The sequence below is a fragment of the Capsicum annuum genome, chromosome 6 (assembly GCF_002878395.1).
Source record: "Capsicum annuum cultivar UCD-10X-F1 chromosome 6, UCD10Xv1.1, whole genome shotgun sequence".
Taxonomy (NCBI): domain Eukaryota; kingdom Viridiplantae; phylum Streptophyta; class Magnoliopsida; order Solanales; family Solanaceae; genus Capsicum; species Capsicum annuum.
In genome coordinates this window covers 52,489,734-52,507,655 of record NC_061116.1, presented here as the reverse complement: position 1 = coordinate 52,507,655, position 17,922 = coordinate 52,489,734, and the positions used below count along the sequence as shown (strand labels likewise).

The 17,922-nt window shown below is 32.9% G+C and overlaps 1 non-coding gene across 1 annotated transcript; it reads left to right on the top strand.

Annotated features, from left to right (window-relative positions):
- The first annotated feature begins 805 nt into the window (after positions 1-805).
- On the top strand, positions 806-914 carry LOC124899799. The gene has a single exon (XR_007057362.1). It is a non-coding gene; the product is annotated as a small nucleolar RNA R71 (small nucleolar RNA).
- Positions 915-17,922: the final 17,008 nt, after the last annotated feature.

The window sequence follows — 17,922 nt, the reverse complement described above, 5'->3', positions numbered from 1 at the left end:
TGACCGCATTTACCTGTTTTGGATTGGCCCCTGTATCGCTAGGTAATGCTCCTTGTGGCCTTGTATTCTGTGATCCTGCAATTTGATCCAACTGCAACTCTAAATTTCTTCTAAGTAATTGTTGACTCTTCAAATCAGCTATAAAATATTCCTATTGAGTCTTTATGTTACCACAAACTGTGCTTGTTGATCCATAAACTGAGTAATTAATTCCTTCATATTGATATTCTGAGCGGTAGCCTAATTATTCTGAGCTGGTTATGGATTTAGTTGCACTGGTCCCTTGTACTGATTTGTATTTTTTGCCTGATTTCCACCCTATGAGAAATTGGGGTAGTTCCCCCAATTGGGATTATAAATGTTGCCAAAATTCTATTGACCCTGACGATTTACATTCCCCACATAGTTGACTGAATCTGGATTAACAGAACATGCGTTTGCTGTGTGCTCACCACTTTTGCAAACTTCACACCAAGAATTTACCTATTGAACTAGATTTGTCGTGGCTGCTAGTTGTGTAACACCCAATTTTAAGTTGTTTAACTGAGTAGTTATATGATTCTACATTGTTGCAATTTGTGCCTATAATGTAGTAAACTGATCTACCTCCAATACCCCTACAACCTTCTTGGGAGCACTTCTTGAGTCTGCATGCCAATCAGGATTCCCTTGTGAAATTCAATTCAACAATGTATACAATTTTTCATAAGTTTTCTCCAAAGTTTGGCCTCTTGCTGCTGAATTTAAGAGAATCTTTATATTCGACTCAAGGCCTTTTATAAATGTGTGAACCAACACATCATTTGATTGATGGTGATAGGATAATTTTTGAGCATGCCTTTAAATCTCTCCCAAGCTTGGTAGAGATTTTCTCCATCTTTTTGTCTGAAACTCAAGATCTCACTCCTTAAACGTGTAGTCTTCTATGATGGGAAGAATCGAATAAGGAACTTTCGAGCATAATCTTCCCATGAAGAGATCGAGTGTGGTGGTTCAGTATGTAAACACCTCTTTGCTTCCCCTATTAGAGGAAAAGGAATGGGTATCAATATGATATAATCAGTATTCACCCCTTCAGAAATGTATGTATCATATATTTCTACGAAGATTTGTATGTGCTGCTGTGGGTCTTCATGTGAAAGGCCATGGTATTGCCTCATTGAATTCAATAGTTACACCATTTCTGCTTTAGTTCAAATCAACCTCATGGCTCGGGCTTTCGAATGTTGTTAGTCACATGGTTCATAAGTGGGATTTCTACCTCATAAATAGGTCTTGTGGCTGGTTGAACAGGAATAGCTGGAATAACCGGTGCTGGAACATTTTCGACATCTGGATCAATAGGAGCATTGGGATAAAAAATATTCGAATCTTGTATTTCAGTCACTTGATCCTGTTGAATGGAAAGTTGAGCTCTTACCCTCTGATGAAAAATCAATTTCGATTCTCGAAAAGGCTCTACCAACTCTATATCTCTAGCCAGTCCCGTATTCAGCTAAACCTGCCAAAATTCAGCTACTAAGATCAAGTTTTTAACACTCAAACTTATTATCAAAAACTAAAAATTAAGCAATTTACTAATTATACTAGTCCCCGGCAACGGCGCCAAAAACTTATTGCGTCTCACGTGTTCCTTTTATACTTGGAAAAATTTCACCAGATTTGCATCCTTGATGCGACGCGTCATAAATCGCATTGAGACAACCAACACGTCGCATCAGCACCGCGTTGTCACACTGGAATTCATCTTTGAAAATCAAGCTAAGTCTATTTTTCACCACACGACGTGACACGTTAAAATCACGTCGTGTCTCTGGAAGTTGCTCCTCAATATTTAGCTAAGTGTTAAAACCTGAAGCATCGACGCGACGCGTTGATATTGCGTCGATGCACTGAAAGTTGCACATGGAATTTCTGCTAAGTCACAAAAATCATGAATCAACGCAACGCATTGACATCGCATCGATGCACTAAAAATTGTTCTTCAAATTCTGGCTAAGGCACAAAATGTTACCAGTTGATGCGACGCGTTGAGATCGCATTGTGTCACTGGTATTTTTCTCTAGATTCTTTCTTTCTTTTTGTCTACCCTTAGCGCCTTTCTTTTCTCTTTACTCTCATGCATCTCCATATATTTTTGCCTTTGATCTGCATGGTCCTTTGCCTCATCATGATATGTATTCTATTTTCTTCTAAATCCATGAAAAATCAACCCTATTTCTATAGTCACATCAGTTAGCCACGAAACACAATTTAACTAGCAATTCAATATGTTTAGAATATTTTTATTCTCTAAACAAGTCCAAATATAGGTAAATAACGGTGTTTAGACATATAAATACGCCAAAAATCAGGTGTCATCATGAATCTTAAGTCGGTTCATGATATTTATAAATGAAAAACTAACAAACATCATTTATTTATTAAAAGATTATTAGAACAATTGTGTTGGCTTCTAAGGAATTTGACACAATTTGTGTAATAATAATTAAGCGAGATCTGAGGGTTGAGCATTGGGCATGTTTAGGGTGTATGATTAGGCTCTTGAGACGTAAGCTCACAAAACTAAACCCCACACTTGAGCCCCAAGGCGTTTTGATAGTGCCTCGCCCAAGTGCAATCCCTAAAATTGTCTTTTAAAACATTGCCTATTATATATAGCTTAAATATGTATATTATTAGTCACTATTTGTAGAGTACTCTCAATAAATGATCACTTATGCTTTGCACTCAAGGGTGTGACCTAGTGGTTTAATGAAGTGGGATGAGCACCATGAGGTGTTAGGTTTAATTAGTAACAAAGACATACACAATGTGATTTCTTCTCATCTGTTTTAGTCTTGATAAACAGAGTTACCTGGTATCTGTTGCTAGTGGAAATTGACAGGTATCTCCTGAATTTAGTCGAGGTGCACGCAAGCTTGCCGGAAATCACAATTATTAAAAAAAAATGATTATTTATGCTTTAAGCGTTATCCTAGAATTTTGTTGTTCTATTTACTACCAAGTAGGTGTGTACATGATCAGGTTGGTTCAAATTTTTAAATCTATAAACCAAATCAAACCAATAAAATTTAATTTTTTTAACATTAATTTTTTTAGAATTTTCAGATTTTCTCGATTTTTTGATCTTGTTTTTTAAATTTTTTTCTGTTAAATCCTCATACAAACGTATAATTAACTTGTGCTTCAAATATTTATTTAGTCCTAGCAAGATACAACTATCTTAGGTGTTTCTAAAAAAATAATACTAAATATTAATAGAAAAAACTTTAGGTTATGTGTTTATGCAAAACTAAATATTAGATATCTAACATTATTGTCATTTCTGATGTTTAGTTGAATATTTCTATTAGAATTCGTATTGATTTGGGTTTGTTTGAGTCACTAATATTTATGGGCTATAAAACTTATTAGATCATTCAAAATTCAGTGTTTAAACTTGAAATAGTATGTTGAATGATAAAAACAATAAAAAAGTTTAAGAAATATTTATAAATTACATCATAGTAAATATTTTTAAAAATTGTACAAGTGTAATATCAAGTTGTTTGGTTTTGTTTTATTTATTTTTTGTTAAAATCAAATCAAACTAATTAAAGTCGTGTTCTTTTTTTTTCAACACTAAACCAAGTCAAACTAAATTATTAGTTAATTTTTCTTTTTGTTTTAACTCAATCTGTGGTTTGATGCAGTTTATGTTAAGATATACTATTAACCATGTGGTTTATGTTATAGTAATATATTTTCACACGATGGAAAGACATTTTACTTAATAAAATTTATATTTGAATAGATTATTGTATTAACATTTGTGTTCTTTACTCATATAGTAGACAATTTTGTGTATGGAGTATTTTAACTCATGTATTAAAGATTAAAATTATTGGTTCTTATAAGTAATAAATTAATATTCACAATCAAAGATAATATAGGACAAACATCTTGATGATTGTAGCACAAGATTAAATATAATTTGATCTTAATTATGGGAGTGATAATATTTCAACTTCTTATGCTAGTACATTTTGTATGTATTGAACGGATCAATGAAAGATGTTTGTTTATGTTCTGAATATTAATAAGCAACTTTTCTAGTCCATTACATGTACTTATACTCTTAATCTTGATATAATTATTATGATCTGTGTGGTTTGATCTATTATTTAATCTATTAAAAGGTAATACTCTTTTATGAGTCAATATATTCCTAATAGGTTGGATAATGATAAATTACTTAGTAAAATAATAATTAGTTGATAGAATCATATCTCGATCTTCTTGAGATAGCAGACACCCTTTATGGTTGCTTATAAGTTTTCACGTGAAAATCCTACAGGTGTCTTTTATATCCGCCATGTGAAATAAATTGATCATTATAAATAAAAGATTAAGTTAATCAATAATTTAAATTTTTCAGAGAATTTAATTTAACCGATTGGTGTCGGTAATTCTAGAGAGTTAAATAAGATGTAATGGTAGATTTTAAAATTAAATCGAGGAGTACAATTATAAATTTTTAGTGAAATAATTTATAATTTATTATGATATGATAATTATTTATTACCGAATTAATATCATAATTATAAGCCTTAGTTAATAAATTTGTGTCTCTACTATACCTGATTAACTAATCAAATTCGAGAAAGAAAAGAAGTTATAGAAGAGGTAATATTATTTTATTTACCGATCTTTTATAAATAAGGAATAAAAGGAGTAATTTTTAAATGTAGTTTTGGCATTATGACAGAATCAAAGGACCAAAATGTTTTTGGCATTAAGATGAAATTAAGGCTAAAATGTATTTGTCATTAAGGCTATAATAAAAGGTCAAAAACAGTTTACCTCTTTCCCTTTCCTTTTTAGTTGAATTGGGAATAAATAGAGGCTATTTTTTTTTTAGAAAATATACGTCTTTTTCCGGAAAAAAAATCTTTTTCTCAGTATAAAAGTCACTTGCCCACACAAGTGTTAATTAAAAGGCTAAACAAAAAGTAGTAGAAGACAGCAGACACGAAAAGCAAGGTGTTGAATGAATTGTGTAAAAGCTTTGAGAGGTAAGTATTTTCTGATTTTCACTTTTGATTATGTGATATAGATGTTTTGTTAGCTAAATTGATCTTTGTTAATTGCTTCCACTGTGTATGTTCTAGCTGTTTGCACTTCAGTTTTGTCCACCTGTATTGCCAAATGTCTTTTTAGGTTGTCATTGCTTTTCTCATAGCTAAATATGGAGGTCAAATAAAGTACTGCAAACATAACCTAGAAGAAAAGAATTTTTTTCTTGGCTTAAATTTGTCAAATCCTAAGATTTTCATAAATTCAAAGAATAATTGTTATGAAAAGAAAGGTTACTTTTGAACATAAAATGAAGTAGCCACCTCATTAGCCCACTTTGCATGTTAATTACTAATAAAATTAATTATTTTGGACTCCAAAAAAAAATTATCATAATTTTTGTAAAATGAAACAAGAAAAATGTTTTCATTAATATATTGTATGTCAACTCTATATGTGACTCAGATCTAAACAAAATCAAGTAAAGAAACTATTTTATCAATATCAGATGAAAGAATGATTTATGATAGATAAATTATCCATGACAAACTTGTAAAATCTTCCAGAGTCTACAACTCTTGTGCCTTGTCTTGATCTCTAACCTCTCTATAATGTCTTGAAAATTCCTCAATTTTTCTTAGATTTTGAGAACCTATTTTATAAGGTGGTAGATGCTGCCATTTTTTGCAACTCTCTTTGTGTTAGAATTAGGATTTCATTTTCTCTCTCAAGGTTTCCAAACTGAAGAGCACAAGCAGCAACTGCTTTGGGAATTATCTAAGAGAACAAAAAGAAATTGATTTTGGAAAATTTGATCTAAATATTTTTATCTCTTGATAAATAATAGATTTGTAACGAAGGCCCCATATGTTATAGGTATTTTTCTAAAATTTCACAAAATACAATTTAGGTGCATATTACAGATTGTTTTATCCTTTTTTAGGTGTATATAATTTTTTTCTTTATTTTATTAAGTAATTAGTTTAGAATTTATTTATTGTGTATTAAGTTTGTTGGCTATTTGTATAGATAAAGGTCTTTTGTACATAAGAAATTCATTTAGAAATACAAGTAGAAAATTTATATATTGACTTATTTAATATGGTATTCGAGTTACAATGAAATCCAAATCCAACACCCTCTCAAGTTGAAGGTGTGGAAGAGACACTTAATTTGTTGAGATGTTGATGGTGCATAGGCCTCGTCAATGACTTAGTGAAGATATCAGTGAGTTGGGAAGAGGATTTTACATATGACAAGGAGATCAGTATGGCAAAATACTATTAACTAATAAAGTGACAATCAATTTATGCAGGATCCATGCGAATCTCATCTTAATGCTTAATCCGGTTGCTTTGTTATCTGTTTTTTCCGAACTTGGTATATTCATGTTTGCTTTTGCTTCTTTCAAACTAATGAGATTTTGTCACTCTGACTGGAGTACCTATCCAGATTCATGAAAATTAGTAAGTGAACTTTTTATTTCCCTTGATTTTCCTTCTATTCTGTGGAAATCAAAGAAACAAATATCAATCTCTCTTAATTTGGTGGAAGCTGAGTATTGATATATGAGGAGGGTAGTTGTGACAAGCCTACCTGGATAATTTGACTTTTTAAGGATCTTAGAATATCAATCTCTTTATCAATATCACTTTACTCCGACAGCCTTTCTGTCATTCATATTGCCAAAAATCTTATCTTTCATGAATGAATAAAGCATGTGAAAATTGACTATCACTTCATCCATCAACAATACCTCATTAGGCTGAACTTCTTTTCATATGTAAAATCCTTTTTCTAGATCCTTGATATCTTCACTAAGTTGTTGATTAGGATTGTACATCATCAACTTCTCGATAAGTTGGGTGTCTCTTCCACCCTTTCAACTTGAAGGGGGTGTTGGGATTAGGATTTCATTTTTGCTCTCAAAGGTTTCCAAATTAAAGAGGAAAAGAAGAAGTTTCTTTGGGAATTATTGAAGAAAATAAGGAGAGGTTGATTTTGGAAAAATCTGATTTGGGATATTTTTATCTCTCGATGGATATTGGGTTTGGGCCTAAAAAATTAGATATGTGAAGAGGTCCAATTGTTTAATAGTAGATGAAGGCCTCACCTTTCATAAGTATTTTTTTGGGCTATTACAAAATATAATGGATAAATTACACAAATCCCATACTTAAGAGACTATATTACCTAATATCCCTTACTTTTTTAAAATTTACAAAAAAATCTCATTTTTCAACTTTACATTTGATACATATCAAGAAAACCTCACATCCTATTTTTACACCAACATTGACTCATTCAAGATTTCCTTCCCTAAAATATCTCCCTAATTATCAACAATTAAATCATCTTCCTTCCTGATTTTCTCTTCCATTAATGCTTAAATCATCTTCCTTCCTGATTTTTTCTCCTCCATTAATGCATGCAATTTTTTTCCTCTCCTAAAATCTCTCCCATTTTTTTTAGAAAAATCTATTGATACATATATAAATTTATTTAGTTATTCATACATGTTTTTTTTTTAATGGTGATTCATATGAATGATAAATATGATATCATTATATGGGTATTATGGTGATTCATAAGATAAATACATTTTGTATGATTTTAACGGGTGATACATATGATACTAATGAGTGATACATATTGTATTGTGGTGGTTCATATAGTAGATACAATTATTGGGTGATTCATATTATATTAATGGGTGATATATATGGTATTATGGTGATTCATATGGTAGATACAATTATTTATTTCAATTATTAGGTGATTCATATATATGGTATTATGGTGATTCATATGGTAGATACAATTATTTATTTGTTTTCTTTCTGAAGTGACTACACTGGCAATTATTGGTTGATTCATATGATATTAATGGGTGATATATATGATATTATGGTGATTCATATGGTAGATATAAATAAGGGTGATTCATATGTTATTAATGAAAAGTAATGGTGTAGTCAGTGTAGGAAACAAAAGTAATAATATTTGAAAAAAAAAGACTAAAAGCAGGATTGAAACATAATTAAAATTAAATCTAAAAAAAATAGACTAAAATTAAAGGCGAAAAAAGAGAAAAAAAAAACACCAAAAAAGCATATCTTTCATAATTAAAGACGAAAAAGAGAAACATAATTAAAACATCTAAATTAAATCTAAAAAGAGAGAAAAATTAGATATCTTTCCTTAAATAAAAGAATACAATGAATAAAAGAGAATCTATTATTTCCTTAAATAAATATCTTGTTAGTTTTAAATTTATCACTTTTTTATATGTATTACCATATAACATATGTATCACCATTTTAAAAAACCGGAATAAAATATAATTAATAAAATAGTCGGGATTTCATGTAATATCACTTAAAGATTTAGGGATTTATGTAAGTATACAATATCTTTTTTCCTCCTTTTTAGGTGCATATAATATTTTCTTTTCTTTATTTTATTATGTAATTAGTTTAAAGTTTATTTATTGTGTATTAAATCTGTTGACTTATTTGCATAAACAGAGATATTCTGTACAAAGAATATTTCAAATTACAAGGAAAAAATTCATACATCGACTTATTTTAACACTTTGAAAGTTGTCGTATAGCGACCTCCTCACTCACTTCACCATCCCAACTATGTGTCCTTCATTAATTATCTACTTTTTTGTTGCCTACGAGAAATTGCAGCTTCTCAAACTGCATTTTTGAAACATTTATTCAATATGGCATCCTCGTCGTGTCTCTCAAGTATGTTTGCACCTCAAATTTTTTTGGGAAAAAGTACTATTCCACCAACTTGTAATTTCTTACTAGTCTTAATAGGAGTTAGAGACTTTAAAATTTTCCGTTATACGAACTCACCAGTTCATCAAAAAGTTCTTTGTCATGAATAGCAAAATTTTGAACATCAAAAGTCATAATAGTAGCCTTATGAGATTTGTGCTTGACAAGGTCAATTGCTGTTGTCCAGTTGATAAATGACTTGATTTTTCAATCTTGGTACCCTCTTTTTCACCATATTTCTCTTGGTATTTCTTATGGACAAAACTGTAGCATTTGTGCTCTATAGTCTTTATTGGATTAGTTTCTCATTATCTTAATATCATCACAGAGTGTGTTATAAATTCTGCGTTGATTATAGAATATTTAGTTATTTCTTCTTCATATATTTTTACATACATGTTAGTGGTTGAGTTCTTTTTAATGCCTCAATAGGATTAGTAGGATAATGTCTAGCCACTATACTTATATTCCTCCCTTTGAGATTTATTTTTTATTTTATAAAATAAATAAAACTAACCTAAGCAACCCGTCAGGGGCATTTGCTAAAAGAATATCCATGAAGATCGCTATAAGCTTTTTAGTAGAGAGCTAAAGTAAATTCAGATTATAGGACAAAAATAAGATAGAATATATTATAAAGGATCTCATGATGTATACTATTTGCTAGAAATATTATGTTGATTGTTGAAACTAATGAGAATATCAACCCAAAACTTGAACTACATAGAGAAATATACTTAAGAGTAAGAATTTTAGGATAAGTAAAAATAAATGCATTGACAAGTTCATTTAAGATTAGAAGAATGAAATTAAGATGTGTAGATGATATTGTGATGCCTAAATGCAAAAAAAATCGGATATATAAGTTTGTTAGTCTATGAAAAGGGTATGATAGATAAAGATGTTATACATAGAATCAAAATTGGATGATTGAAATGAAAATATGCTGTCAAGGTATTATGTGACAGGAGGATGCCCATCAAAGAGAAAGACAGGATTATGCAATAATATACATTGATAACTAATTAACAATACAAGAGTGAATATTGGGATGCTAAAATCTGATGGATATAAAATATAAGTGTCATAAAGATGCACATATTGTCACGATTCGATTTCACAAGTCATGATGACACATACTTTAACTCACTAGCAAGTAAGTCAAATCGTAGCTTGAAACAATAAGTAATGAGCTAGTTGGTGGAAGGTATAATAAATACCAAAAATAAGCATGCAAATAGATTGCAGACGATAAAATATGAGTATGGTAGCATACATATAGATAATACCACACTAATGCCATAATAAAGCTCAATCTATGAGAAAAGTAAGCCTAACATATCTGGATACCGATGAATGCCCGAGAAAGTCCACTAAATTAGAGTTCTTATGTTTCAAGAAGTCTCCACATGATAACACACTATTAAAATAATAATCTACATATTAATACAAGAACAACGATACCCATATTGCATGTAAATGCTTTTTATCCAAAATCGAGCTAAAATCCCTATGGGGTCTGCTTATAGAACCACAACTTTGAAACCGTCGAAACGTCCTTCTAGGCTCAAGGATAATTTATCCTGAGAAACGAGTGAAATCTAAGCAAAATTACACCCTCAAATCCGTCCACTAAGTATTACGGGTTTAAGTTTAAAATAAAAAATTAATTATGAAATCAAAGAGAACTTACAAAAATTTAGACTAGGAGAGGACTCTCACGAACTCACCATCTCACCTTGATTACGCAAAGATCAAGCTCTATGATTCTCTAAGTTTTCTAAAATTTAATGGTGTCTTGGTATTTGGCAAAAAAATGAGCACAATTAGATAAACAGAGAAATAAATGCCCAACGATGATTGATTTAGCAGCCATTTGACCACTTATTGGTCACCACTAAAGCAGAAGATTATCGCCAAAGCGACCTATGCCCTAAAGGCCAGAGCTAAAGTGGACGATTGTCACTTAAGCGACCTCTGCTTTTGGGGTAAGGCTTTTGCTTAAGAGGCTTGGCAGGGACCAGGGCTAGTTGTTAAAGTGGTCTCTTGGCTGCTTAAGTGACCAAAAGGTTCTCTTAAGTGGTTGCACTAGCAAATTTGGCATTTGCCAAATCTCTGATCGGGCCCTTAAAATTTGTTTGAAATCCCGTGAATACAAATGGACTATGCTACCTTACCAAATTTAATAATTTAAATAACAATGTCATTAAAATTATTTTCAGGGTTATTTAGATGAAATATAGGTCCCACACCCAATGGTCATTTTAACCAAAATCACCCAATAGCTCAAAACGAGTCTGAAAGCCTTGAGACTTAAATCAAAGGTATTTCTAGCCTAAAATCATCGTTCCAAATCTAACAAAACTATCAGATTTGGAATACAATGCCATTAACCTAAAGTTTAAGCTCGATACCCAATTATCAACAAATGATAACTTTAAAAAAAGGAATTGGCTCTAAAAACCAAATGTACAACCTTATAATTAAATTGTCAACTCCAGTAAGTCATAGATAACTTAGGGAAGATATGGGGAAGTTCTAAATAGAAAAATAGTATGGAATTGCAGAAATTGACCCGGAGGCTCATTATAATATCCACTTCTAAAAGGATTTTTGTTTACGAAAGTAAAGGATCAAGTTGTTCCTAAATGCTCGAATAGGTGGGGATAATGGACACACATCTAACTCTCGATCTCCTAGGTATCCTTCTCAATGGATGGTTTCTCCACTGAACCTTAAGAATCTCTCTAGAGAGCAACTGCCTGGCATCCTTGGCCAATATGAGTATTGGCTCCTCTACAAAGGTCAACTTCTTATCCAACTGAATCGAGTCCCACCAAAGCATGTGAGAAATATACAGGGTATGATTTTGTAACATAGAGACACAGAAAATTAGGTGAACAACTACAAAGTTTGAGGAAAAGGCCAACTCATAAGCTACCTCTTCAACTATCCGAAGTATCTGATCCAACTTACTTGGGGCTGAGCTTGCCCCTTCTCCTGAACCTTATCATGACTTTTATGGGAGATACTTATTGAAAAACTCGGTAACTAACTCCGAGCCTCAAGGCAAAAAGTCTACGATCAACATAACTCTTTTACCTACTCTGAGCTACCCTCAACCTATCCTGAATCATTTGGACCCTATCAAACGAATCATGAAGTAAGTCCATACCATGGGGTCTAACCTCGTAGGTAACAAACCAACCTCTTGAAGATCAACAACACTTACCATATAATTCCTTAAGTGGTGTTATCTCAATATTTGAATTGTAGCTAATATTATAGGCAAACTCCACTAAGGCAAAGTGCTCTTCCCGTTGATCTCCATATTCTACAACATATGTATGGAGCATATCCTCATGAACCTCAATAGTCTGCTCTGACTGCTTGGTCAGTCTAAGTGTGAAAAGTGGTGTTGAGGTCAATCTGAGTAGGCCACTTCTCTTGAAAAATCCTTTGGAAGCCAGAGGTGAACACCAAATATGTAAGACCCCAAGAATTTTATAATATTCAGAGTCTATTTCAGAGGATTAACAGATATTACAATTCTCGTTTTGCATTTTAAATTATGATTACCAACAAAATTGTACTGTGGAAATGAAAATATATATGTTCTTATACAATGTTGGAAACTGTACATGTTGTGTATATGTGTCTATTGGAATTAATTTAATGTCTTATATAGGAGAAATATACTTACAAAATTATATATCAAGGGTCTGGTGCTTTAAGAGATAAACATAAAAAAAAAATCTTCCTTGAACATTTAATATTTCTTAGCTAAAAAAAATATATGTTGCCTCCAAATTTTGGTTTAAAACATAAGCCACCTTTTGAATTTAGATTAAAAAATGAAGCAACTTAATTTAGAAGTCAAAAAGTTGAGCATATCAACTTAAAAAAATTTCCAGCATAAAAATTGCATAGGGCCTTTGCCCTTTTCGTTTCTTTGATTGTTGGCCATAAGATCTTTTAAGATGAGATTAAAGCTAGTTTTTATTTCACAAAGTTTATATTGATCAAATATTTACAAAAAAATCAAGAAGAGTAAGTGAATAATTTGAAATATGATTTCAAGAATATCAAAAATCCGTAGAAGAGAGATTTTTGTGATTTATCTTTGAGAGGTAATTTTAAAATATTTTCTTAGTTATGCATGTTTCATGGTATTTGTATTGATGAGTTTCAAAATTTAAAAATATTGATTAACTAGAGGTAACCCTGAAATTTAAAGTCTTGTGTTGACAGAATTATGTGTTGAGGGTGGATTGTTGAGCTTGGTCAAGATTAATGTTCTTATGGTCGTTTGGTAGCTCACGGGACTGTAGTTAGATAAGAATCATCCAAGGAATGTAAGGTTTTTTCCCTATATTCATTAATAATCTCATACGAGTATTCAATATGTATATCTTAAGAATTCAAGGGACAGTGATAGTAAGCCCTGAAATTTAAATATTACTTATTGTAGAGTGATAGATTGGGTTGTTTCTTCGGTTGAGGAGCCCAGAGTGTGTCGTGAGACCTTACTAAAAGGTATTGTTATGTTGAGGTTGTTAGGAAGAGAAGAATGGAGGAATATTTTGATTAAAGGGGTCGTGCAAGCTTGTCGTTTGATGTATCGCCTATGTGACTTGGGCACGTTGTTGGGCTGATTGTAATGGCTTTTATAATTATCATTCAGGTAGATTTCATGCCTTAAGGAAGGTCTAGTCATTCATAGATATTGCAAGACAACTCGAGGTATATAAAGTAAGACCTCTTTCTTCGTGAGACACCACCTAAAATTATATGTTCCTCTGAGATGAGTCCACATAAATCCTGCTTAAAATCACATGTTTCTCCGAGAAGGGTTCACATAAGTTGTTTGGTTACCTGTATTAATAGAGTGTTCTTACATTTGCATGTTCTTACCATTTGAACTTACTTGTCTCCACACTTCGTACGTCTATCTATTGAAGTCATGATATCAATATACTCCTATCGGGTCATGTATTTGTAGAGTTCTAACATGGCTTTGTTTGTACCTATTAGAAATCCTTAGAAATCACGTATCATATATATTACCTGCTATAAATTAGAATAAATGGCCATAAGATAGTTGCACTAGACATTTGGTCACATAGCGAATTGTTGTAAGATAGTATAAAGACCTAGCATTTATATAGCTCGATACTATTAAAGAAGTTAATCGTTTATGGAAAGCACTCCTTGAATAGCTAAATAGTATTTATATCTACTTTACATACCAGTACATGTTTTATATTTACTGACGTACTTTTATTTGGGATAATACATTTCTATAAATACAGGATAGGTATGCGAATAAGAAGACTTCCATACTAGGTACCCGTCCCATGTTCTGCAAAGCTGTTGGTGATCTTCTCTCTCATCTGGAGCTAAAAGATGTCTAATACTCTTTATTCATGGTCGTAGTTATGTTGGGGATGTTAGGGGCTTTGCCCCAATCATATTCCATTGTATGGATACAGATTCTATTAGAGGCTTCATAGACAGTATTAAATTATCTCATGTGATTATTGTTTCACTTGTCTATATCAGTTGGGTTCAATGGGATAGAATTGTGCAGTCACATCGGCCTAATAATTATTTAGGAATAGTAACTCTTCTACTTATAAGATATGTCAATTGTGTAACACATGCTTATATGGTTCTTGTCCGCTCTGTATAGGCTTAGGGGCGTGATACGAGCATTTGTCTATAGTAATAGATATGGGTACTCCATATAGGCAAACTATATCATGAACATAGATACGAATGAACCTTTAGCACTGAAAGACTTCTGAGTAGAAAGAAATCATGGTGATTTGGTCAACTGATATATAATGAATCAAATGCCATAGAAACTATGGAAGTGCAAGGCAACCCACAAATGAAGTTTATAGTGATCCACTCCCACTTCCACTCGAGATTAGGGAATCCCTGAATTAGGCTACCAAGTATCTGATGCTCATCTTTTACCTACTGAATCAGGCCACCAAGTCTCTGATGCTCGTCTAATAAAGACAAGTCTCTCTTCATGCTACTCTACCAGTAATGATGCCTCAAATCTCTATATATCTTTGTTGTACCAAGGTGAATAGAATATCTAGAGCTGCGAGCCTCTCTCTATATCAATTGAATCAAGTCCCCAACCCTTGAAACACAAATGTGACCATCATATCTTATAATACCCTCTAAATCCAAGGTATCCCTCCTGGGCTCACCCCTCAAAAATTGATCACAAAAGCCACAAAGTCTAATATTCTTAAACTGGCAACTTTGAATCTACTCAAACAAGGTAGACCTAGCCTCAACTCTAGTAAGAATCCTCATGGAGTATCAAATATCAACTCAAACTATCAAGTTGGCTAAGGACTGTATGTCCCAAGCTAGTGACCACTCAAAAACCAAATAGAAACCAAGCTACCCATGCTTACCACCTTCCGGCTTAAGGCGTCTACTACCATATTCGCTTTCACCAGATAGTATAGGATAAGGATACCATAGTCCTTCAAAAACTTAATCTACCTACGCTATTTCAAATTAAGCTTCCTCCAAGTCATAATATACTGAGGACTATGATGGTTGAATAGATCTCACTATAAAAACCATACAAGTAGTGCCTCTAAATCTTGAGCGCAAATACTACCACCACTAACTCTAAATTATGAGTGGGATAGTTGCACTCACGGACCTTTAGCTGCCTTAATGCATAAGCAATAACTCAACCATTTTGTATCAGAACACAACCTAAACCAACACCAGCAACATCACAATACACAATAAATCCTTAGCCGTCAATAGAAAGAGTCAAAATAAGAGCTGAAGTGAGCAAGCCTTTGAGAATCAAAAAGCTCGACTCATACTCCCCAAACCACTAAAAAAGAACCTCCTTCCTAGTCAACCTAGTCATCGACGCTGCAATAGAAACAAAACTTTCAACAAACTACTTGTTATAAACGACCAAACCAATACAACTATGAATCTCAGTCAGAGTTGTGGGCTTGAACCAATCACGAATTGCCTCAAACTTAGATGGATCCACCATAATACCATCCCTAGACACTACATGTCCTAGGAATGTGATAGATTTAAGACAAAACTCGCACTTTGAGAATTTGGCATAAAGTATATAACCGTTCATAGTCTAGAGCAGAATCCTCAAATGATGCTCATGCTTCTCCCTACTCCTCAAATACACAAGGATGTTATCAATTAAGACAATCACAAATGAGTCCAAATAGGGCCAGAATATTCAATTTATCAAATCCATGAATGTGACTGAGGCATTGGTCAACCCAAAAGATATTACTAGAAACTCATAATGGCCATAGCGAGTCCTGAAGGTTGTCCTAGGGATATCCTTAGCCCAAATCCTCAATTGATGGTGATAGAAAATCAAGTCAATCTAAGAGCAAATAACCACTCCCTAAAGATGGTCAAATAAGTCATTAATACAAGACATAGGATACTTATTTTTCATTCTCACCTTATTGAGCTAACTGTAGTCGATGTACATATGCATAAAACTATCCTTTTTTATGAACAAGATAGGAGAACCCAAGGCGATCCACTCATCCTAATGAAACAATTACACAAAAAATTTAAAAGTGGCAATTCAGCTTTTTAAGCTGGGAAAGAACCATATGGTAAGATGACATAGAAATAGGTCGGATGCCCAGCTCAAGATCTAATGAACTCAATATCACACTCAGGAAGAAGGCTAAGTAGATTGATAGAAAAAATGGAAAATTATGGACTATAGAAACAGAATCAAGCAATGGAATCTTTATACTAACATCACCAAAATAAGCAAGATAAGACTTACAACCCCTCGATATAAGTCTCCTATCCCAATCATAAGAAAGAATCCATGTCAGCGCGTGACTAATAAAACTTTTCACAAAATCGAGATTATGCTAGGAATGGCTAAGGAATAATTTTGGTAAAGTAATCCAAGACTGCATGGTAGGGGGAAATCCATGCCCAGAAGTACATTAAGATCCACTATATCTAATACAATAAGATCATCCTGAGTATCAAACTCTTGAGTGGTTACCATACATGATCTATAAACTTGATCCACTATTAAAGAATCACCCACAAGAGTAGATACACAAAATAGCACAGATAAAAACTCCCAAGATAACTCTAACCATGATGCATAACAAGTAGTGGACTCTAAATCAAATAAACCAATAGTTAGATGATTGCACACTGAAATCATACCTGAAGACTTAGCCCTGGCCTGCTAGGTATAATATACAAATAACTATGCTCGCTACCTGACTAGGTGCCGGACTGACCACCTATCCTATCTACCTGAGGACATTCTCGAGAAACTTACGGACAACCTCTGTACCTATACATACCACCTCTATCTAGGGGTGGCACTACCTTTATTGGTTGAGCACACTACACTATAGGCATAACTATCCCACATTGAGGACACTCTCTAGATAGTTGCGAAAGACCCCGTAATCTTAGCATGCCTTAGGCATTAGACTTTATTTAGAAAATTTGGCTGACCCAAAATAGCCACCTCAGCTAGAAAACATAAAATGTGTGCCTCTAAATACTAGCTACTACTCGGCCAACTGTAGTTATTATAATCGAATTGACCTTTGTCCATAATATAAAGTGTCGTATGAATGGGACTACTAGGCTCTAACCCTAATGCTGATAAAATGGGCACAAAAGGTGCCTACGCTGAGAACCTCTACCTCTAAACTATGATCTCCTTCAGTTCCCATTGGAACTACCGTAGTGACATGGTCTCTATTTGTTACCCCCTTGGGCCTCGCGATGCACTTTTTACATAGTTTAAGCATAATTAAAAACCTCAACAAAAGACCTAGTCGTTAGAACGAAACTTTGAGTAGCCATATGAAGAGGAAGTATCATCCCTCTAACAAAGCACCAAACCCATTCATACTCGATCGGTAAGATAATAGTCGCATGTTTGGCCAACTCATGGAATCATGCCTCATACTCTAAAATAGTCATTGAAACCTGCTCTAATCTTAAAAACTGATCTCTCAGCCACTCTTAAATTCTACAAGGCATATAA